The 23,713-nt window shown below is 37.7% G+C and overlaps 1 long non-coding RNA gene across 1 annotated transcript; it reads right to left on the bottom strand.

Moving 5' to 3' along the window:
- Positions 1-11,233: 11,233 nt before the first annotated feature.
- On the bottom strand, positions 11,234-12,412 carry LOC141609127 (uncharacterized). The gene is made up of 3 exons (XR_012527233.1): positions 12,322-12,412; positions 11,915-11,956; positions 11,234-11,286 (listed from the first exon to the last, which is right to left on the bottom strand). It is a non-coding gene; the product is annotated as an uncharacterized LOC141609127 (long non-coding RNA).
- Between the last annotated feature and the right edge of the window lie 11,301 nt (positions 12,413-23,713).

Below are 23,713 nucleotides of genomic sequence, written 5' to 3'. Positions count from 1 at the left end.
TGATCGGGGCTTAGGTGGGAACGGCTGCGGTCCTCCACTTACGGTGTGGAATACTTGTTGAGATGGGTATTCTGGCAGGGCTACACACTTTAGTGTATAGTCAGGTGTGTGGAGTTATGATGGAGATTGGATGATTGTTGTATTGTTTTATGTAAACAGTAACTGACCCCGTTTAAATGTTTTGAAAACTGTGGTGATCTATTCGGGGATGGTGAGCAGTTATTGAGCAGGTATGAGATGATGCGCATGGGATAGCTGGGTTGAGTTACCACGAGATGTCTAGAAGTCTTCCGCTGTGTCTTAAACATTTGTTTACGTTATTTGGATTAGCATTTTGGGAACAGTTGTATTTTTCTTTAACAGCCTTGGTTTTGGACATGTATCATTTTAAATTTACTTATTAAAGTACGTTTCGTTATTGTCTATTTGATATATATTGCCTCGAATAACCGAGATGGTAGCATTCCCATGCCTTAATTGGTCCTGGTAAGGCACTTGGAGTATGGGGGTGTTAATTACAGTAAGTCATTTTAGCGGAGGACTAACTCTTCGATGCTTTTGGAGGGGATCCATTGAATTGGGCTCCCATAATGGTCGTGAATTGGATCCTGAACAAGGGTAAAAGAGTGACACCACCCCGATTTGCTCTTGTCTAGAGGTTTACCGGTTGCCTAATAAGCGATTGGCGAAAGCAAAGGACATTAGCACGTGTGGGACAATCCTCATCACAAGTTTTGTCAAGTATGAATTTTTGAAACAGGCCATGTTCAAATGTTTAGTTGACCCACTATTATGTATTGCCCTGAGCATTCCATTCCAAAAATCTTTTTATCTTGCCACCTTGTTGGGCATGGTACGACCCTTGACCTTTACTCTTGTAAAGAATTCAAGACTTGTCAAGGTCATATGCCACTAACACCATAGGGATTATCATCCCACGTCTTCTGATCGCCCTTGACGAAGGCATTCAGTAATTAAGGACGAAAGTAGTCTAGTTTAACACCATTTGGAGGTGATTTGTTTCTATCCTCTTAGACCTAATAGTTTGTAGAACTAGTGCCTATAATGGAGTATATACCCTTATATTGGTTCCCTCTTAGTTGATTCCGCCACTTTGATGAGGAAAGTGGCTATGTTTTTGTAGATCAACCAATTATATGTTTTTGTGTTTAATGTATGGATGCGTCGCCATTTTGGCAATACCTCACTTGCCTTGCAAGAAGTTGTTCTACCTCATGGATGCCTTGTTGTGACTTGAAGGGGCAGAGCGAGACCCGATAATTGTCTAGTATCGGATGTGCTATTAGGATTAGTATAAATAAAGGTCTCAGTCTTAGTCACCTCTTTACTCAGGACGAGTAAATGTTCGGTTTAAAAAGATAGAAAGGCAAAATATTGATTCAGACGTGTAAAAATAAAATAGGTAAACAAATGTTCAAGACGGAAAGAGTACAATACTTGCAATGCATGCATCTTGAAATGAAGAAGGGTGTAACGTAGACCTGTCAAACGGGTCGATCGAGCGGGTTACGGGTTCGGTCATTTCGGATTCGGGTAAAATATGGGTCGGCTCCATTTCGGATTTGTAAAATACGGGTCGGGTTTATATGGGTTTCGGGTTAAAACGGGTTTGATTAATGCCTTTTTACAAATGTTTAATTTCTTTAATATAAACTCTTAATTTTTATAATTATCTAGCTTAATATATGATATTAGTAAGAGGATGCATTTTTTGCATGTTATATTCAAGATTACAACACTATATGAAAGTGACGACATGGCACACACTTCGAAGTGAAGACATGGCACATACTTCGTGGTGAAGGTGTGGTATGTATGTGATTTGAGGTGATGAAGTGACAGCGATAACGTGGAATGTAGCTCGACGTACTAGGGCGAAAGTGACGATGTGGCACACATTTTGAGGTGATGACGTGGCATGTGGTATGAGGTGATGAGGTGTCATGCAGTGCTGACGTGGAATATGGTTCAACGTAGTACGGTGAAAGTGGCAATATGACACACACTTCGAGGTAGTGATGACGTATTGACGGGACGTGTGGTTGAGGTGATGACGTGACACACATACCGCATATATACATATCTTTCCTCAAAAAAATATAAGTCAATACATCTAAGACATTGTATATTTTAAGAAAGATATATTGTCTTGACCCACGATCAACCTGATGCGGGTCGGGTTTCGACCCGGTGTTTACGGGTCAAAACGGGGTTCAGGTATATTTCGGGTTCGGGTTGAAAAAACCGGGTTATTTATGGGTCGGGTTACGGTCAGTTTCGAGTCGAATCAGGATTTGACAGATCTAGTGTAATGACAAGGATGATTTGTATTTTCCGCGCGAAAACTTATGTAACTCGTGGTCTCGTGTCAAAGAGGGGTCACAAGCTAGGTAGCACCAAAACGGACACGGACACGTGACACGGCATCCCATGAAATTTAGGACACGGGACACGTTATATAAATTTAATAAAATATATATTTTATAGTTATAAACATTTGATTTTACTTTTATAAAAGTATTTGATATTAAATTTAAATAAGTAAAGGTAAAACTTATCCATGATTATAACTCATTTTCATTTTCCATCAAAACCCATCTTCTAATCAAGCTATTTCAACAGCTCATTTCCCGTCTAAAGAACATCATTCACCCCAAATGATGTCCAAATGTTATGGACACGCGTCGGGCAAGGCCCAAATACCATGGACACGCGTCAGACACGTGCCCAAATAAATGTTGAAAGTTAGACACGGCTTTATAGACGTCCGATACGTTTCGGCGTGTGTTCGAGGAGTGTTGGCGTCCGACACGGTGTCGAACACGGGACGACTGATTAAGAGAAGTGTTCGTGCTACCTAGGTCACAAGTCACAACTTGCAAAGTGTCCTTTTCGGTGGAATAATGCAATTATACAGTGGAAGTATAAGTTGCCAAAAATATACGTGATTGATATTAAACTTGGCCCATTTATTCAACGTCGTCTTGTACATTTAAGGGGTGGTATATCTAAGGACCCCCTGCAACTGTAAAACTATGTGCAACTGTGTAAGTGTGCCCTAGCTCACACTATATACCCTATAAGTCACTCCCTCTTATTCTAATGTTAGTTTATCTCCCTTTATCCGAGTTATTTTGGTTTGAAATAAAATAACGGGATTTTGAGATTATTTTATAGCTCAATATAACTACTTTTGGAAAACACCTTGTCACAAGCCGTAACATTAGATGAACCATTGTGATTACATTTGACAATAAAATAATCACAAAATTCCGTCTTTTTTGTAAGACGAAAATGATCCGTCTAAACATGAATTTGTGTTATGGTGTAGGAATTTGTACTAGGAAACGATTAATCATTTTGCAATAACACTGTTATTTGAAGTTAATATTCAGATCAAGTAAAATTTCTTAACTCGAGAGAATACTCATCGAGTCATTGTTACTATAAGAGTTATGATACACAGTTATATTATTTAGATAATGTAAGCTATTAATATAAGCATATAATTCGGACTTAATTTAAATCACCATTATTGTAAATTGTAATTAACATCTTTTATAATTTTACCACTTAAATTAAATGTCAAATTATTTTGTGTCTGGAACTTTGAAGAATTTGGAAGACTAGTAGCTGCCTGGATTTGGAATGTCTATCGCTTTCAGAATGGATGAATATTTGAAAGGGCCGGCCTAGTACACACATGCATACGTTCATTATTATTTACGTAGTAGCTGTCGTAGAACAAAACCACTGCACAACTAGCGGATGATTATTCATCACCCTAGCACATCCATTACGCCACAATTAAAGCTTATATAGAATGAACTAGACTAGAGTGGCTTATTAAGGCCACACAGGATTCACATTCACCTAATGAATGTTAATCCATAAACTTCCAAAAATGTTGCTGGTTTCCAACTAATCTATTTGCCTTCTCTACGTTTTATTTTTAATTTCTTTTGAGTGAGTCAAGTACTAACAGTATAGATGGCGACTATTTTATCTCATTTACAGCCTATTGACGGTTGTAATGTTAGAAATGGTATTAGAGAAACCCAGCAACTAACCATGTACTAGTGAACCTATATGGAGTAATGTACTTACGTACTACACCTTACCAACTTCAAAATAATTCCCCTCCTCACAACCTTTTCAATTTTCATCATATAAATCAAACACTTCTCCTCACCCCTTAGCTTCTTCTCCATCACTTACCAAATATTCTATTTCTCTCATATTTTGCACATATATCCCCAACCATAACAAAAGCATTTGTCAAATTAATTTCCCTAATAATTTGTACACATTCTCCAAACAACAAAAGAAAACACATTATGGCAATAAAACTAGGAAAAATACTAAAGAAAATGCAATCCTTTGGTAGAATAACAACATCATCAAATCAATCAAATGATAATCATGGAAGCTTAAGCAAGAGAAACTCAATCGTCCACGTAGCAGCTTCAAACCTATTGCCAGTGTACGTCGGTAAAACGCACCGACGGTACATGGTAAGCTCGGATCTGGTTGGCCACCCTCTTTTTCGCGAGCTGATCGTTAATAAAAATCGGAATAGTGAGGAAATAAGGGTAGGATGTGAAGTAGTGTTGTTTGAGCATTTGTTATGGATGTTGGATAATGTTGTTGATCATCAGGTTGAGTCTTTGGATGAGCTTGTCGATTTCTATGCTTGCTAATACGGACTACTTTCTACAACTTCAAGTTCTTTTCTCTTATTTTGAGGAAATAAATGATAGATTTATGAGAAAGGTTTGAATATCATTGAATTGCATAATTACATAATAGATCAAGATACATATTTATAGGGCTATACAGTTATGAAATATCTAACCTAATACACTGTTGTAGCCGTAAACTATGTTTACGATAAGGAAAGAATCATATTATGATAATACAAAAAGATATGCAAATATTACGTGCTAAAATATGAAGATTATGTGCTAAGATATACGGAGTAATATATATGAGATTATTTACGTAATATTCCCCCCGCAAGACGAACGGCCGGAACGAGAGTTTAGTCTTGAAAAGTATGACGGAGATGAAGACGGTAACGATAATAAGTGATGGATGCATATTTGCCATGATTTTTTTTATTTTTTTTATTTGAAGAGAAAGTGTGGGAAATTGTCATAAAAAATAGGGAAGATAAGGGTGTGAGAACTGAACCTTTTTTTTTTTTTTTTTTTTTTTTTTTGTAAAATAAGGTGAACATAGAGCAAAGTTTGTATGGGTAACAGAGGGTAACACTAGTAGAAAAAACCCCTATAGTGGCGGTCGAAAATGACCTTTTATGGCGGTTTTTAAAGGTTTTGGGTGCGTCGTATATCACGGGGTCGTATATACTTTTGCGGCGGTTGTACAACCGCCACTATAGCTCCCAACGGTGGCGGTTGTTAAAAACACCGCCATTATAGACTTATATGAAACGACGGTTGTTAGATAAGAACCGCCACTATAACTCGTTTATAGTGGCGGTTATTGTTTAAAAACCGCCATCATAGGTATTTTAATAAGAACTTTGAATCACAAACCGCCACAACAGGTTAATATAACGTCAGTTCTTGTTAAAGAACCACCATTAAAGGTAATTATGACGTCGGTTGTTAGTAATGAACCGTTACTAAAGTTGAACTAATAGTGGCGTTTCATACTTAGGAACCGCCACCATAAATTGATATTTTAAAAAAAAAATTTACTACCAAAATTTTGGTAGCAACGACCTATAAATTTGACAAGTCAAATAGCGATATAAACAAACAATACATACAAAAGAATGTCAACCAACGTAATTGCATATTATCCGATAGAACAATAATGTCGATGTTTTTAAATCCAAGTATATAAATAATCACATACACGCCTTAGTTAATAAACTAGTCAGCATTTCATGTTAATGGATGCAAAATACAGACTTTGTCTACGATAAAACCCCATCAGTCAAGTAAATATCACCAGCTTGAAAAAATATCACCAGCTTGAAAAGTTTTCGAGCCACCCATCCCTTTCGAATGTGAGCCATTCGAGGATAACTTTGCTGCACAATAAAGAAGCCAGGCGATGTAAGTGACAACATCAAAATGCTATTTTAAGACACTGACGAGAAAAAGTGGAGTTTTAAATAGTAAGCAATTAAACAGCAGTATACTCTATTCACCAAAAAAAGATTAACAGAGGGAAAATGACTAGAACACTCTAGATAGACAAAGAAAGAACACCTATCATAGTCAGGTAGGCCACATTCATGAAGTATAAATGACATTTGAATGCATCTAAACAATCGACCACACAGTTAAACAAAGAAGCATCAATGTCATTCTGAAACAATTACCAGGCCTATATTCTTACCGCAAAGCATAGAACACTAACAGGTTTGTCTGAAATAGCTATAAGAACTTACCGCAAAGCATAGAAAGGAACCAATGGCATAGTAGGAGGCTGTCGTTTACCTGTGGCATAGTAGGAGGTTGTGGCATAGTAGGAGGCTGTCGTTTTGCTAATTAGTACTCTCAAATAGCAGTACAAATCAGTGACGAACATACAGTTCACATCGATTATCAATGACTGAGGCGAAGACCATGACAGAGGCGACGAAATTTTACTGGGAAATGGTTAGCGCAATAGGTTTTTAAATACAGGAAAACCGGAAAAAAAAAAAAAGTTGTACAACAAGAGTACCGCAAAAGATTTATAAATATCAGTAAGTGCTCCAACTATGACCAGCATAAATGATATAGCTTTTAAATTCAAGTCAATTCAAAATAGTTAGTGCATTTTAAACGAACAAATGAAGATACAGCAAAAACATACCCAAACAGGAAAAAGAGTTGCCAAGGTCTCAATAATATTTTCATACTCACTTATTTCCTTTGAGGAGCGCTAGGAAAAAGAGTTGCCAAGTACTTCCTCCGTTTCATCGAGTTGTAATGTATTTTTCAAAAAATGTGAGAAAATTGGAAAAATGTATACAATTCAATAGAACAAAGTAGTACTATTCTCAGTCGAAAAACAATATCAAGATTTCTGAATAGAAGCGGTTTAGCATACTAGGCTAACGCCCATCACAATTGTGTCAGACTTGGTACTTATCTCTTCTGCCCAGGAACACTAGACCAACAGGACAGTAGAATTTTGTGATGTATTTTACGGGTTGCACATGCGTTCACCTTAGCAACATGGGTCTTCTTACGCTAGATCACCTAGATGATAAATTGGTGATTAAGAGAAATATTATACATATGCACACCTTGTTTTGCAAAGTTAACAATTCCGTCACATGGTCCAAGTAAATTCCCTGACATTGGCGAAGCATTAGAAATGGGGAGATGAGTCCTTGCTCCACTGGAAAGTACCATTATCTTGCCACTTTGCCAGTATCACTATTGATCATCTCTTGGCTTCAATCTGTTTTTGTTGCCTGAAATTTCATAAAGCAAAGAGTATTCATTTACAGACCAGAGGCCAATGCTAGCCAATTTTAGCTAAGTTTATTTTAAAAAATATGGCCGAATACAGTGCTGAGTGATTGAGACAGAATTAAGATGCGGTTTTAAGAGAGGATGAAGCCACTCATGAAGGAGAAACCCTTAATCAGTAAATGCTACTCCTTTACTGGCCCTTCATTTTCCATACATATCTCTAATTCCATGCTAAATATGATTGATAACAATGCAACTATGATTTACCTACAGTTTACATAAATGTCTGCCAAGCATAATAATTAATGTAAGCTCTTTCAACTTTTACATGCACGTCTGGTGCATGATGCATAATTGCATGTACTAGTGGACTTGCTTATGTTGTGTTCTTAAATGCTCACACACTCCCTCAAACAACTATCACAAACGAGTAACTACAACCAGAAAAGTAGTTTGCAATTTCGAAAATTATTGTATCGTATTTTGCAATTAGCCAATTACTATCAAATCCTGTCAATCACATGTCATTATTTAACCAAGACAACATAAAATAATTTAACCAAAGACATGATGGAAATGAGACTTACCATTTCATAATAAAGGTTGTACTGGTGCCAGAACTCCACTGGCAATGTCCAGTTGAGACTAGCTTATAGATAATTTGTCATGGTTGGATTATATGTTCCGGTAATTCATACTATCCATGCACCAGTGCTGCACCACTCCAGCCTCCATTGATTTCATTGCTGAGTTATCGGCTGTAAGATGATAAATATCTTATCAATAGATTAAATTTTGAAAGATAAAGTGCTAAATTCTCTCTTAAAATTTTCTAGTGACTTTTTTTAAGCTCAAATCTAAGACAACAAATCATTATTGCACCCACAATGCAAAGGGGAAGCGAAACTTCTCTAGATACATGAAGAAAATTTTTCAAAAGAACTGGTATCCCTCTTTTTGCTCAAGTATCAAGTTTATGTTAATCATGGCCACTACAAAATAAAGACAGTAAGCTTAATGGATAGAGATAGAATGGAAACACTGCTTAATTACCTGCCTCAAAATTTTTTATCGTGATGTAGCTCGATTTTTTTTTTTTTTTGTGCGTGCCATCCATCAATCTGTTATAGGAGGCAATATCGGGAAGGTATTCTCTATCCAAAGATCTCTTCAACCAGCGCTCACCCTCTTTTATTTTACCTTCCATTGTGTAACCAGAAACTAATATCTTAAATGTCATTGCATCGGCAGCTAAACCCTTGCTGGAAGCCAGCAATCTCAATCAGTCACCTTCAGCAGTTCTTCCTAGACGACAGGCATCTTGAAGAAGACAGTTAAATGTCACGCTATCCAAAAGAATGCCCTCTTTTAGCATCTTCTCAGTCAATGTCAGCGCTTCTTCTATCCTCTGAAACTTCCTCAAACCTTCTATTAAAGTGCTATAGGCAATGAAGCTAGGAGCTTTTTCTTTCTTCCACATCTCGTCGACGACCTCTAGTGCTCTACCCACATTGGATTCACAACAAAGACTCTCAATTAAGTCAGAGCTATCAAACCCATCAGGCAAAACCCCTTTCTTCACAAAGTCGATCAGCAGATCACATGCCATCGATGTTTTTTTTACCTGACACAGACCAAATCGATTTTGATAATAAATGAGTCGAAAATTGTGCGGTGTAGCCGGAAACAACAAGGAGATTGATGGTTGTCAAGGTCACATCGGCGTGAGAAGGAAATGGATGGTTTTTGAGGGCGGCGTGAGAAAATGGAGTTGACGGTTGGAGATTGAATTGAGGGGATTGTGAGGTTTAATTTGGGGGTTGAGGAAATGAAGAAGGCGAAAGAAATATAAATGGGTTTTGTAGGGTTTTTTTTTGTTTTTTTTTCTATTAAAGTCGGTTTTAATTTTAAACCGACACAAAAACATATAATTGTGGTTTTTTAGCCCAAAAAATTGTAACTTAGTATTAACTTTTAGCGTCATTCTTAACGTCGGTTGTTAATATAACCGCCACAATTGACTTATGGTGGCGTTTTCTATTTGGAACCGCCATAAAAAGTATCAGTTATCACGTTGGTTCTTACATAAACCGCCACAATAGACCTCTTACATATATAAAATTTGGATTCCCTCCAATTTATTGGGCTTTTCACGTCATTTCTATTAGAACCGCCACGATAACTGCGTCGTGATAGGGTTTTTTTCTACTAGTGGTTGGACATGGTGGTGGTGGTGGGTTGGACAAGGACGGTTGAAGGAATATGAAGTAGAAGATGAATATGAATGTGAAGTTTGTCCGACGTTGGAGATAGAAGTAGAATGAAGACTTGTGTATTTTTTTTTTGTTTTAAAGCAAAGGGAGAAAATTGGGTAAGAAAAATTTTGGAGGGTGCAAGGTAGTGGTTAGACTTACGGTGGACATGGATGAAGATACCATGATAGATGAACCATCTCAACCAAAATCTTAAGATGATGGTTGAGGCCCAACTATTATAAATATTCCTATTACGCTCCCTCACTCAAATGCCCGTTGGGCTTGAAGAGTGGTTACTTGTGCACCGGCTCCCCCGTACCGTGTAATGGGTTTCCACTTCGACTTTTTGAGGGGTTTTGAGGTTGCCAGAGTTTGAACCCGTGACCTTCGGTCACACTGGCTCTGATACCATGATAGATTTATGAGAAAAGTTTGAATATCATTGAATTGCATAATTACATATATAATAGATCAAGATACATATTTATAGGGCTATACAGTTATGAAATACCTAACCTAATACACTGTTATAGCCGTAAACTATGTTTACAATAAGGAAAGAATCATCTTATGATAATACAAAAAGATATGCAAATATTACGTGCTAAAATATGAAGATTATGTGCTAAGATATACGGAGTAATATATATGAGATTAATAATAATAATAATAATAATAGTATGGGGAAAAACGTTTTTTAGTTATGGAAAGAGAAAATCCTTCTTCTCCAAGCAAACCATGAAAAACCAAAAACACGTTTAATTTCTTCTTTTTTTTCAGCATGATCATGGCTAAAACTCGTCGGACTAGTAGAAAAAACCCCTACAGTGGCGGTCGAAAATGACCTTTTATGGCGGTTTTTATAGGTTTTGGGTGCGTCGTATATCACGGGTCGTATATACTTTTGCGGCGGTTGTACAACCGCCACTATAGCTCTCATACGGTGGCGGTTGTTAAAAACACCGCCATTATAGACTTATATAAAACGGCGGTTGTTAGATAAGAACCGCCACTATAACTCGTTTATAGTGGCGGTTATTTTTTGAAAACCGCCATCATAGGTATTTTAATAAGAACTTTGAATCACAAACCGCCATAACAGGTTAATATAACGTCGGTTCTTGTTAAAGAACCGCCACTAAAGGTAATTATGACGTCGGTTGTTAATAATGAACCGTCACTAAAGTTGAAATAATAGTGGCGTTTCATACTTAAGAACCGCCACCATAGACTGATATTTTAAAAAAAAAAAAGTATTTACTACCAAAATTTTGGTAGCATTGACCTATAAATTTGACAAGCCAAATAGTGATATAAACAAACAATACATACAAAAGAATGTCAACCAACGAACTTGCATATTATCCTATACAACAATAATGTCGATGTTTTTACATCAAGTATATAAATAATCACATACACGCCTTAGTTAATAAACTAGTCGGCATTTCATGTTAATGGATGCAAAATACGGACTTTGTCTACGATAAACCCCATCAGTCAAGTAAATATCACCAAGTAAATATCACCAGCTTGAAAAGTTGTCGAGCCATTCGAGGATAACTTGGCTGCACAATAAAGAAGCCAGGCGATGTAAGTGATAACATCAAAATGCTATTTTAAGACACTGACGAGAAAAAAGTTGAGTTTTAAATAGTAAGCAATTAAACAGCAGTATACTCTATTCACCAAAAAAATATTTAACAGAGGGCGAATGACTAGAACACTCTAGATAGACAAAGAAAGAACACCTATCATAGTCAGGTAGGCCACATTCATGAAGTATAAATGACATTTGAATGCATCTAAACAAACCACACAGTTAAACAAAAAAGCATCAACGTCATTCTGAAACAATTACCAGGCCTATATTCTTACCGCAAAGCATAGAAAACTAACAGGTTTGTCTGAAATAGCTATAAGAACTTACCGCAAAGCATAGAAAGGGACCAGTTTACATTCATATTCAAGCCAATAGTAAATTAAGCTGTCTTCTTTTACTTCTATATTCACAAGAGCCAAATGAATCGATGGGGCTAATAATATGATAAATGTTAACTTTTGGATGACACGTAATAATACGACGTCCAAAATTGCATCAATTGAATGTTACTTGATAACATAGTCAGACTCATAGTCCCAAAAAAATGAGAACGGAACTAATGCTAGATTTAAAAGAGCGGGTAATGAACTCACATTGATGTCATTTAGGTACCTATCCTTATCCACCCTTACAATCTGAAAATTTCAAAATCAACCGATGAAACTTGAAAGCTTAACGAAAAGTAGAATGGCTAAGTAAGTTTCAAATAAAGGAGAAGTTCATTTAGTCACTCGGTTCACTTGTATTCACTATATTTCCCTTTTAGAGATGCAAAAATTAGAATGACCAACAGAAAGGAGAAGGTAGTCCTACTATTGATAAAATAGTTTTCTTTTTTTTTAACACAATATAACTTTGAATTCATCAAACATCAATACATGGACACCCAAATAGCGAAAAATGGGGAAAGTCATTACACACTTTTGTACAATATATCAGAGTCAATATTGAAGATCTATTAGTGGATGGTTAAAAAGAAAAAAGATGAAGGGAGATGTACCATGAAATGAGTCTCATAATAAACTGCAGAAGGTGTCCCTGAACGATTGCGGCTTGAGGAAGAACGTCAAAAGGCAACCTGAAGGCGAAAGGTGGGTGCCGATGCATTTAGGGTTTTCAGAAATTTGTTTGTGCAAGTGAATAATCCATGATAACAATCAAACCAACATATCCAATCAAGCAAAATCTTACTCAATCCTATAAAGAACAGAACACTCAAAGAAACTGAGATATAAAGGTAAAGAACAGAACACGCAAAGAAATACTGACATACCCTACAAGTTTACCATTGGTAAGATGATATTACTATTAAGTACCATCTTGCATTTTGTCAACACTGCTCTATGAGAAATGAAATATCTAAGACTTGGAAGTTGGAAGTACTAATCACTCAATATTTAGTCTGAGTACCCTAATAACAGGTTATTTTGACACTGCCAACATTAATTTACTAAATCAACAACAACAATCTCAGACACTACTAACATACGCCCGCTCCCTATTTCAACCAAGTGACAAACTTAAGGTGCGAAATTCACAGTGAATCAAAACAACAAACGATGGATACCCTATAATTTCAGCAGAAATGTAGACTAATTTATCATTCATCCAAAAACTAACCCAAATGACAGACTGACCATCAATGAAACTAATACACAAATTGGGATAATGAACTGAAGAATTGGGAACTCAAACAATAAACTAGCAAAATTAGAATATGTGCAAGAGTTGATTATCAACAAGTTAATAACCAGATGATGAGACAACAAAACAAATGAGATGAATCAATTGCACAATGCACACCCATTAAAATCCAAACGAAAAAACCTAAATTTCGTACAAACAAAAATCAAATTAAGATAAAATTAATTCAATATAAGAAAGAATTGAAAGTAAATAGGGTTTAGAGTATGCAGTATTCGTGGTGTTGGCGAATACCTGGGCGTCGTCGGCGGTGGCGAGTCTGATCGACGGTGGTCGGAGAGTGGTCAAGACTGGTTAGGACGTGGGCGTGATAAGAGTGGTCGTCGGTGAGGGAAATCCGCCGGAATGGTGACGCAAGTGGTGGTGAGCTTGGGGTCGATGCTACCCTTTCCAGAAATAAAACCAAACACTGTATAGTTTATAGATTTCCTTTGTTATTTCTCATAATTGAACAGCATTAACTTTAACAAATAATTGAAACAACAATATTCAATTGAAAGACAAAAGAGCATAAAATCAATTTCATCCCAATTTTTTACAAAAAATCAAAACACTAGATCGGAAATTGTACCTAGAGGCCCTGAATCGATGAGGGTATGTGTTGAGGAAGAAACTGGCGACGGATTATGGTGAGTCGAGAGTTGTATGTGCGAGATCTGGCGAATAATGAATTGCACAGGTGACGAGCAATTAGCGCATCGAGGGAGAGCATTGAGTGTCATGGGAGGGTTGTCAAGGGCGGCGTGAGAAGGAAATGGAGGGTTGTAGAAGGCGGCGTGAGGAAGGGATGTTTTCGGTTGTTGGATAGAATTGTGAGAGTATTGTGAGTTTTTGGCGGTGGAAACGAAGAAGAAGATGAAGAAACTTTAAATCAATATTCCGTATTAATGTAAAGGGTTTTTGGAGTTTTTTTATTCTTTTTTTTCTATTATAGTCGGTTTTAATTAAAACCGACACAAAAACATATTATGGCGGTTTCTTATCCCGAAAAATTATCACTTTGTATTAACTTTTAACATCATTCTTAACGTCGGTTGTAAATAGAACCGCCACAATTGACCTATGGTGGCGTTTCCTATTTGAAACCGCCATAAAAAGCTTATATTATCACGTCGGTTCTTACTTAAACCGCCACTATATACCTCCTACCTACATAAAAATTTCATTCCCGCCAATTTATTTGGCTTTTCGCGTCGTTTCTATTAGAACCGCCACGATAACTGTGTCGTAATAGGGGTTTTTTCTACTAGTTCCACGTAGCAGCTTCAAACCTATTGCCAGTGTACGTCGGTAAAACGCGCCGACAGTACATGGTAAGCTCGGACGTGGTTGGCCACCCTCTTTTTCGCGAGCTGATCGTTAATAAAAATGGGAATAGTGAGGAAATAAGGGTAGAATGTGAAGTAGTGTTGTTTGAGCATTTGTTATGGATGTTGGATAATGTTTTTTTTTTTTTTTTTTTGACAGCAGTAAAGAAAATGTTCTTACAAAGTACCTACCCGACTTTCGGAGTCGGATTTATTACTACATTATTAGTAAAAGCAAATAAATTACAGATGGGATTGACAACCAATAAAGGCTTCTTAGCGGGACGATCAGAGCTGGCCAATTGAGCGTATAATTCTTTTCTCTTCTTTAACAACTGAGCTTCAGAGGAGTACCAAGACACACTTACGCCACGAGGACGTAGAAATTTATGGGAGAGAGATCTACTTTTTGAGAAAGTAGATAAATTGTGTCTTGAAGTTTCCTCCCCTTTACTTTGATTCCTCTTGGACGTGGTGATTCTCTGTCTCTCGTGCACATGATGAGTAGAGGGGTACCTGCAAAACAGAGAGGAGTAAAAGGGGCGCCCGATGGCTTCTCAACCGAGAGAATCTTACACTTCTTAGGGAGAGCAAAGAAAGACGAAAGGTCGATGGTCATTAAAATCATCCTCGGCTGGGGGACAAGAGTACCTAGAGGAGGGAAATTGTCACAGCGAAGATGCGCAAGACGTCACGACCCCAGTAGTGGACGAGCTCAAACTTACGCTAGGAATATCAGGTTCTACCTTGATAACATCGGAGGGGGTAATGTCTTCCTTCATTGCCCCCATCATCTTAGAATTTCCCTTTTTAGAACCTCTCCTCATTTTCTTCTTCCTCTTCTTCTTCTTCTGGTAACATTGTTCCTTTATAGAGTCTAACTCCTTAGGAGTCTAACCCTTAAGGATTCGAATTGTTAAAGTTGACAAATCACGTTTACGGTAAAAACTCACCGTTTTCCCTTCCAGCAACTTTTGATAAGAATTTGATGGGATCCTTAAAGTAGAGCTACCACCTCCCTTTTTGGAAAACTGAAGAACTGACTTATTAGCACAAATACTTTAAACCTCCGTCTCTTCCATACTCACACTCTCATTATCCCTTATACTCACATCACTTTGTTCTTCCATCACCTCCGTAACCACGCTCTCACCACTATCATTTATACCCACATCAGACGCCGAAACATGAACAGACTTCTTGTTGTTCTTCTCCACGCAATCTTCATTAGCAACCTCCAGCACTCTTTTCCCATTTTCCTTTATGAGAAGGTGACCTTTTACCACCTCTAATTCTCTTAACACATCCTTATTACTTGGTTCCACCATTAAGGCCTGAACCAAATCCAATTCAGCTTCCGAAAACCTTTTCAACTTCATATAAGCAACCGCCCTACGAAAAAGTGCCTTAACATTACGAGGGAATGTGTTCAAAATCATGGAGCATAAACCCGAGGCAGCTCTGTATTCCTCAAGTTTCAGGGCACATGCAGCCATATTAGACATAAGAGCAAGGTCAGATATCGACTGAATATCTTCACCTCCAATATTTCCCAAGCTCAGACTAAGTAATTTACAAGCTTCATCGTAACACTCCGCGGCACTATCAAACTCATTTTGCTTAAAAAGACCGTTCCCCTTATCTTTAAGCGCCTTCACCTCAGCTAAAATTAACGGAGCTGACCCCTGCAATTTCATAAAGTAGCCTAACATCCTATCCCCATTATTTTCCATAAACCCATCGCTGACATGGGCACTAGCAAAAGTTTCAAAAAACTTTTGATAAACATTAGCGGAAGACATAGATACACAATTCCTAAGAAGGATACAACACAACACAACACCGAAACGACTAGAAAACCCGAAAAAGGAATAAACCCCTCGACGGAGAACAAAACCCAGCAACTCCAAACTAAAACACCCAGACAATAGAAGCAACACCAATCGATTTTACCCAGACAATAGAAGCAACAATAGAATAAAACCCAGCAACTCCAAACTAAACACCCAGACAAAAACTCCAAACTAACACCCACCCACCACCATAGTTTACTCGAAGAGCAAACAGGATACCAATCGATTCATGGCAAAAACGAAAAGACAATGATCGGAGCAGAAGTTGAACGAAAACAAACAAGGACAAGTCAATCAATACCTGAATCGATTTTGAGAACTTGATCAAAATCGAGAAAACCACATGAAGTAGATGGTCAGCACGAAAAAAGAATGCGAAAAAGGATCGGGAAAAGAAGGGGTGGAAGCAGCCTCGCCGGCGACCTAAAGAGGCGACTGGAGAAGTCGCCGGCGAGGAAAAATCGATTTGGGGATTTTTTTGTTTTTAGGGGTTTTTTTTTGGTCTTTCTCTCTCCTCGCATCAATGTATTGCTGAAGGTGTAAAACATGCAAAAGAATTTGATGTTGGATAATGTTGTTGATCATCAGGTTGAGTCTTTGGATGAGCTTGTCGATTTCTATGCTTGCTAATACGGACTACTTTCTACAACTTCAAGTTCTTTTCTCTTATTTTGAGGAAATAAATGATAGATTTATGAGAAAGGTTTGAATATCATTGAATTGCATAATTACATAATAGATCAAGATACATATTTATAGGGCTATACAGTTATGAAATATCTAACCTAATACACTGTTGTAGCCGTAAACTATGTTTACGATAAGGAAAGAATCATCTTATGATAATACAAAAAGATATGCAAATATTACGTGCTAAAATATGAAGATTATGTGCTAAGATATACGGAGTAATATATATGAGATTATTTACGTAATATTCCTAATATTCCCCCCGCAAGACGAACGGCCGGAACGAGAGTTTAGTCTTGAAAAGTATGACGGAGATGAAGACGGTAACGATAATAAGTGATGGATGCATATTTGCCATGATTTTTTTTATTTTTTTTTATTTGAAGAGAAAGTGTGGGAAATTGTCATAAAAAATAGGGAAGGTAAGGGTGTGAGAACTGAACCTTTTTTTTTTTTTTTTTGTAAAATAAGGTGAACATAGAGCAAAGTTTGTATGGGTAACAGAGGGTTGGACATGGTGGTGGTGGTGGGTTGGACAAGGACGGTTGAAGGAATATGAAGTAGAAGATGAATATGAATATGAATGTGAAGTTTGTCTGACGTTGGAGATCGAAGTAGAATGAAGACTTGTGTATTTTTTTTTTTGTTTTGAAAGCAAAGGGAGAAAATTGGGTAAGAAAAATTTTGGAGGGTGCAAGGTAGTGGTTAGACTTACGGTGGACATGGATGAAGATACCATGATAGATGAACCATCTCAACCAAAACCTTAAGGTGATGGTTGAGGCCCAACTATTATAAATATTCCTATTACGCTCCCTCACTCAAATGCCCGTTGGGCTTGAAGAGTGGTTAGTTGTGCACCGGCTCCCCCGTACCGTGTAATGGGTTTCCACTTCGACTTTTTGAGGGGTTTTGAGGTTGCTAGGGTTTGAACCCGTGACCTTCGGTCACACTGGCTCTGATACCATGATAGATTTATGAGAAAGGTTTGAATATCATTGAATTGCATAATTACATAATAGATCAAGATACATATTTATAGGGCTATACAGTTATGAAATACCTAACCTAATACACTGTTGTAGCCGTAAACTCTGGTGCCTGAGACTTGCTCAAATGCACCCCTGGAGCCATAGAAAGAAACCCCTTTTTGGAGTTAGTCATGCTGAATCTCTCTAGGATCTTGTCTATGTAAGACTCCTGACTGAGAGATAATATCCGACGTGATCTATCTCGATAGATACGGATGCCCAAAATTCTTTGTGCCTCACCCAGATCTTTCATCTGGAAATGGTTCTTCAACCATACTTTTACCGAAGTTAAGAGAGGTATGTCATTCCCAATCAGGAGTATGTCATCGACATATAATATTAGGAAGACAATCTTGCTCCCACTCGACTTGATATACAGACATGGTTCCTCGACCGATCGAGTAAATCCGTTTTCTTTTATCACTTGGTCGAAACGATGATTCCAACTCCTAGAAGCTTGCTTAAGTCCATAAATGGAACGCTTAAGCTTGCATACTTTCTTAGGATGTTCAGGATCGATGAAACCTTCGGGTTGTACCATGTACAAATCTTCCTCCAAAAAACCGTTTAAGAAGGCGGTTTTCACATCCATCTGCCAAATTTCATAGTCATGAAAAGCGGCAATCGCTAAGATAATCCGAATGGAACGCAGCATGACTACAGGTGCAAATATTTCATCGTAGTGCAAACCTGGCACTTGGGTGAAACCTTTAGCAAATAGTCGTGCTTTATAGATATCTTGTTGACCTTCCACAGAATGCTTTATCTTGTAAAGCCATTTGCATTGAAGGGGACGAACCTTAGCAGGTAAGTCAACAAGATCCCATACGTTGTTCTCATACATGGAGTCCATCTCGGATTGCATGGCCTCAAGCCATAGCTTTGAGTCAGAACTAGTCATGGCACCTTTATAGGTTGCGGGTTCACTACTCGTTAAGAGTAGAATGTCATCTATGTCATGTTCCTCGACCATACCAATGTATCTGTCCGGAGGAATAGAGACTCTTCCCGACCTCTTAGGTTCCTCAGGAATATTAATCGCAGCCGGGATTGAAGGAACTGGTTCCTCCAATGGTTGCTCGGTATTTGGTTCTGGAATCTCCGACAGCTCGAAGGTTCTATCACTCTTTGCATTCTCGAGAAACTCCTTCTCTAAGAATGTCGCACTAGCCGAAACAAATACACGTTGTTCGGTTGGCGAATAAAAGTAATGACCAAGTGTTCCTTTAGGATAACCTATAAAGTATGTCTTGACCGATCGCGGGCCGAGCTTATCCTCGTGTCTCCACTTGACATAAGCCTCGCAGCCCCAAACCCGTATAAAGGACAAGTTAGGGACCGTTCCCTTCCATAGTTCATATGGAGTCTTGTCATGAGCTTTAGACGGACTTCGGTTAAGTATTATAGCGGTGATGAGAAGAGCATAACCCCACAATGAGTCGAGGCAACACGGTGTGACTCATCATGGATCGAACCATATCAAGTAGTGTTCGATTTCTCCGTTCGGACACACCATTCAACCGAGGTGTTCCAGGTGGAGTTAATCGCAAGGCAATCCCACGAGTCTTTGAGGTGTTGATCAAACTCGTGAGAAAGATACTCGCCACCACGGTCCGATCGCAGTGTTTTAATCTTTCTACCCAAAGAGGTTCGTACCCGATTCTGGTATTCCTTGAATTTCTCAAAGGATTCACTTTTGTGCTTCATCAAGTAGACATAGCCATATCTACTTAAATCATCCGTGAAAGTGATGAAATACCTATAGCCTTCTCGTGCGGTTATTGACATAGGTCCACACACATCCGTATGTATAAGTCCTAATAGGTCAGCAGCGCTCATTCCAACACCTTTGAAGGAAATTCGAGTCATCTTACCAATGAGACATGATTCACACGTGCCAAATGATTGAAAATCAAAGGCCGAGATAGCTCCATTCTTTATGAATTTTTACGCGTTTCTCATTAATGTGTCCCATACGGCAGTGCCATAGGTACGTTTGATCTTTGTCACCAACCTTTAACTTCTTATTCATTACGTGTAATATTTCGGTGGTCTGATCTAAAACATAAATTCCGTTCATGGAGACTGCCTTGCCATAAATCATATCGTGTAATGAGAAAATGCAACTATTATTCTCTATTACAAATGAAAAACCAAGTTTGTCAAGTGCGTAAACCGAAATAATGTTTTTAGAAAAGACTGGGTACATAATAGCGAGTTATATAAAAATAACTCAAATCGCCGGGAAGTGGATCACGTATGTTCCCCTCGAGACGGCAGCCACTCGTGCTCCATTCCCGACACGCAGGTCCACCTCACCCTTTACGAGGGGTTCGATGTTTCGGAGCCCCTGCACATGATTACACTGATGAGAACCACAACCAATATCTAGTACCCAAGTTCCGTAACTTGCGTGGTTAATCTCAATCATATGAATAAAAGTAGAAGAGGAAGAAGACATACCAACAGGTTTAACGCGACCTGCTTTTATGTCCTTATGGTAAATAGGACATGTACGCCTCCAATGCCCAGTCTTGTGGCACTGATTCATGGAGCTAGCTGAGTATGTGTCGGACTTAAACTATGGGGATGAGGTGTTGGCTTTGAGGTTTTAGAGGGGTTTAACTACGCGTATCAAAAAGAGACTTTCAGCTGGAGAGCCAAGTACGGTAGAGGAAGTGTATCAAAGAGCGAGACATGCTGAGAGAATTGCTGACATGGTGAAGGAGGAAAATAAAGACAAAGGAGAAAAGAGAAAGGCAGAGACTACTAGTGAGGGAGCTGAGGAAGCAAGAAGCAGAATTACAATCAGTACCGTCCTTTTTTCTACAGGTGGGGCGTGAGTGGTGGCGAGTTCTACCACAGTGTAGTGACGATTGGGGCGAGTGGTCCGAACAAGACACGGTGTTACGGATGTGGTAGATTTGGTCATAAGATCGTTGAGTGTAGGACTAATGTGAGGAGGAATAGTATGAGTGGAGGATTTGGTGGTGGAAATTCTAATGGGTTTATGACACCAGCACCTAGTTATGGAAGCAATCGTTTTAAAGGATCTTGGAATAATCAGAGGAGATATAACAATAACAACAACTTTCAGAATCGCTTCAACAACAATCAAGGTAATGGAAATGGAGGGAACTAGAATAGCACCGTGAAGCAGAGCACGGCGTCGGCATCTACGTGCAGGGCGGCACGAAAATAGTGGAAAATTGTTCATGATAGGAAAAAAGGCTGCTGAGGAGATGCACATGTGGTTTCGGGTACTTTTCTAACCAATCACTACGCCAAATCTGGCAATCAATAAGGAGCGTATCACAACGGTTTAATGCATTTAATAATGACACTTAGATTACCGTTTTCCAAATATTGGCAGAAACCTAGAACGCGCTAATAGGAATAACGGTTTCCCTCGAAAACCGTTGTTATTATAATTTGACAACGGTTGCTTAACAAACCGTTGTCAAAAACGTTTAATGGTTTCCAAAAACTCGTTATAGAATCACTCTTATCAACGGTTGTTAGAAAACTGTTACCAGTTTAAGATATCGGCATTTCGAAAATCGTTACTAAATTTACACCAGCAACGGTTTTTGTTACCCGTTGTTATGTTATAGCTACGTATTTTTCGTAACCGTTATTATTTTCTATTATGAAATAACGGTTTTTCAATTCAACCGTTGTCAGTATTTGATTAGATTTTTCAGTTTGACTACTGCATTCAAAACTTTATCGGAACTTTAATAAATATTCAATTTGACCAATAGTATTCAATTTGACCAAAATAATTCTATAAATATGTCTTCATAATGTTTTAGGTCAAATTCTAAATTATCAAACATTTACTCTTTAATTTCTCTCTAAAAAAAGTATGGCTGGTGTATCGGAGCTACAATCACATTCTTGTTACGCACAACGTTTTACTTGCATTCTCCATAATCTCCCGGTTCATTATGGTGTGAATGGAAAGGGTTTAAAACCTAATTTTGGGTGGTTGACGCAAATGCTTCATGACTCCGGTTTCACCGCGGTTAAAAACGTGTACCCTGTGTCTACAAATAAGCAAGGTTTTGTAGGCTTCACTTTTATCGTGTTTGACGAAACCAACTGCCATGATAGTTTTCATCAGGCAAGAAAATTAGGGGCTGGGTTTGCGAGGGAAGATGAGGCGAAAGAGGACTTCTATTCGGATGATAAACAACAAGGCTCTTATCTATGGGTTGCGACCCATCTTGATCATCATCTGCTGAAACATTACAGAAAGCATCACATTCTTGCCACCGTGCCTATGTCATGGGAGAAAGAGGCCATTCCACCCGCGCTTCCCGGTGATAATGAAGAGCTGATCTACGACTTGCTCTATACCGAAATTCCTTATAAATATCCTAATACTTCATCAGATTCTAATAATTCAGTCTTTAATTACTATCTGGCATTGTAAGTTGTATTTGGATTATGGTGGTGGTTTAAATTAAAGTTTAATTATTTATGTTTTTTGTTACGTTTTTTGTTACCCCATCCTCTGGAATTCAGAGACAATATCATCAGAAAAATATCTAACTTTTATTATTGGTCCGGTTCAAACTCGTCGTCAAAAGCTGTTAGAAATCTAGATCTCTATACTCAACATATTCATAATGTTATGATTTTAATTTAGTCATAAAATTAAAAGGTGATCTTATGCATGCAAACTATAAGTAAAATAAGGAAGAAATCTTCATTATTACATTGAGGATTTCGGTTTATATGGGCACAAGAGAGTTCTCCTACTCTCTTGTTCTTGAGCTTTCCTTAATTGGATGAACAAGGATTCAAGAAGAGAATCCCTCCGAAAAGTATTATACCCAAGATAACAACTTAATAAAATTAATATTATTATTACTAGAACAATATTAATTTAGAACAAAATTGACCCAAAAATATTTATTTTGGTCTCTTAAAACCGGTTAAGAGAAGGAGAAGAGGGAAGAAGTTTTTATCTCTCTAAAACTCAATATTTTAGATGGTATGTGAATGAATAATGCACTAAAATATCAAGTAGTGTATTAGGCAAATTATAGAGAAAACCCATGGTCTTTTCTATTGTCAAAACCGGGTAAGGGGGGAGGTTTTTAGAGCCAATGCATGAGCAAGGTGCTCTTCACAAGAGGCACTAGGGTTGCATGGCTAGGTCTAGAAGGAAATGATTATGCTTACCACTAACATAATCAACACAATATCTTCCTAATACTCCTCTTAATTTCGGTTTACATGGATAAAATGGACTCCATTTTATCTTTGTCAAAATGTCAATTTGTCATATGTCACATGTCACATAAAATTGTTATGTATTTTTAACATATTAAAAATCAACGCATTAATAAAAAATACGTCATATACAAAAATCGACTTAGTAATTCATAATTACTTGTACCAAAATATTTTACCAATTATAAATCACAACATCTTGTATTTATAATAATTTATTCATTCAAATGCAATTGTTTCCTTAAACAATAATTTCATCTAAGTAATTAAAACAATTCGATTACTTAGACCGTATCTTATTTAATCAAATTACAATGAGACACGTAAATATTACTTCCAAAATCGTTCGTCAATTTTAAGTAATTTAATTAACCCGTATCGTCATACGATCAATTAAATGATCAATTAAGTGTGTTACCCTTTAGGTATGACCTAAGGGGATCAACTGATCACCACCGTCGCACGACTGTAATGTCAAACTCTAGTCAGCCAATCATTACCGATATGTGTGGACCAGTTGAAAGTAAAATATTACTTCCCAATTGTATTCTTTAAAACGAGAC

Source organism: Silene latifolia, chromosome 10 (genome assembly GCF_048544455.1).
Source record: "Silene latifolia isolate original U9 population chromosome 10, ASM4854445v1, whole genome shotgun sequence".
Lineage (NCBI taxonomy): Eukaryota > Viridiplantae > Streptophyta > Magnoliopsida > Caryophyllales > Caryophyllaceae > Silene > Silene latifolia.
The sequence above is the reverse complement of the archived record's forward strand: the minus strand, read 5'-3'. Positions and strand labels throughout refer to the sequence as shown.